Source organism: Pongo abelii, chromosome 9, assembly GCF_028885655.2.
Source record: "Pongo abelii isolate AG06213 chromosome 9, NHGRI_mPonAbe1-v2.0_pri, whole genome shotgun sequence".
Lineage (NCBI taxonomy): Eukaryota > Metazoa > Chordata > Mammalia > Primates > Hominidae > Pongo > Pongo abelii.
The window spans coordinates 112126421-112128144 of record NC_071994.2 but is presented as its reverse complement, the minus strand read 5'-3'; the positions used below and the strand labels follow the sequence as shown (position 1 = coordinate 112128144).

General features: G+C 37.4%; 1 non-coding gene across 1 annotated transcript; it reads right to left on the bottom strand.

Moving 5' to 3' along the window:
• Positions 1–583: 583 nt before the first annotated feature.
• On the bottom strand, positions 584–686 carry LOC112135569 (U6 spliceosomal RNA). Its single transcript, XR_002916835.1, has one exon. It is a non-coding gene; the product is annotated as a U6 spliceosomal RNA (small nuclear RNA).
• Between the last annotated feature and the right edge of the window lie 1038 nt (positions 687–1724).

Sequence of the window (1724 nt, the reverse complement as noted above, 5' to 3'; positions counted from 1 at the left end):
AAAGTGCTGGGATTGCAGGCATGAGCCACTGCACCTGGCCCCCTTTGCCCACTTTTTAAGGGGTTTTTTTTTTTCTTGTAAATTTGTTTAAGTTTATTGTAGATGCTGGATATTAAACCTTTGTCAGATGGATAGACTGCAAAAATTTTCTCCTATTCTGTGGGTTATCTATTCACTCTGATGATAGTTTCTTTTGCTGTGCAGAAGCTTTATTTAATTACATCCCATTTGTCAATTTTTGCTTTTATTGCAATTGCCTTTGGCATCTTTGTCATGAAATATTTGCCTGTGCCTATGTTCCTTATGGTATTGCCTAGATTTTCTTCTAGGGTTTTTATAGTCTTGGATTTTACATTTAAGTCTTTAATCCAACTTGAGTTGATTTTTGTGTATGGTGTAAGGAAGGGGTCCAGTTTCAATTTTCTGCATATGGCTCCCCAGTTCTCCCAGCACCATTTGTTAAGTAGGGAATCCTTTCTTCGTCGCTTGTTTTTGTCAGATTTGTCAAAGATCAAATGGTTGTAGGTGTGTTGTCATATTTTAGAGTTCTCTATTCTCTTCCATTGGACTCCCTTTCTTTTTAAAAAATATGGAATGCTTCACAAATTTGTGTGGCATCCTTGCACAGAGGCCATGGTAATCTTCTCTGCAGCATTCCAATTTTAGTGTATGTGCTAACAAAGCAAGCAAAGAACTCACCGTCTTGTGTGGACAGGCCAAGTAAACTGAAGTGCAACAATGTTAAAGAAACATGAGTAGCCCAGGTATGGGAAAAGTTTACTATAAGTTGTGGGGAGGGGGTTTGATGGTGAATTAGAAAAAGCTTCTAAAGGTGAAGGAAAAAAACAATCCAGAGAGAGGAGATAACATAGGTGAAGACACAGGATCTGAATATAGTATTACTAAATGGTATATGAAGTAGGTGCATTTAATTTTTAAACAGCCCCTAAATCCCATTTAAATGACATTTACGTCAGCATGGAAACAACAAGGGTGCCATTGGCACACCAGGAATTTTGAGAAATTTATGAATGTACTCACCAACACTTAAATATGGGCTTTGGATTGTTAGAACTGGGGATGCACAGGTTATATTTCAGATTATTTAAAATTTGCTCTACAAGACTTAACATCAAATTATATTTGACTAAAATCAATATTTAAAATTATTTTACATCTCTTGAGCTTTCTGCAAATTAAAGTAAAGGAGGAAAAATCTGGCTCAGAATTATTGGGGAATAAAAACAGGTTGGAAATTGCTTAAATAAAGGAATACAAAAACCCAGATCATTAGGACAGTCTCTGCAATCAAATAATCAACTCCCTCCATTGAAAGGGTGGCTTTGCAAAATCTTTGCTGTGGCCTTCCTTGCCCAAGCCTCCTCCATAGGCATAACCATTCTCAATTTCTATGAATCCTTTCAAAAAACTAGAGAGCTGTTTCTGTCAGATAGAGGTGCATAGTATTATTACTGCAACAACCCAGTCAGAGGAAGGCTTTATAAATTACTCACTAGGCTGTGGGTGGGTTAGGAACTGATAGCCTGAGTTCCTAGACTTTCCTAACAGAAAATGGTCAACTGCAATTACTTGATTCTCCTTTCAAATGGCTGATTCTCCTCTGGTTTCTTTTGGGTCTCTCCCATTTCCATTCTGGGTAGCAATCCCTGCTGGCAGAGATGGAAATTAGGTGTGATTTAAGTCTTGCATAATTTGTACAATGC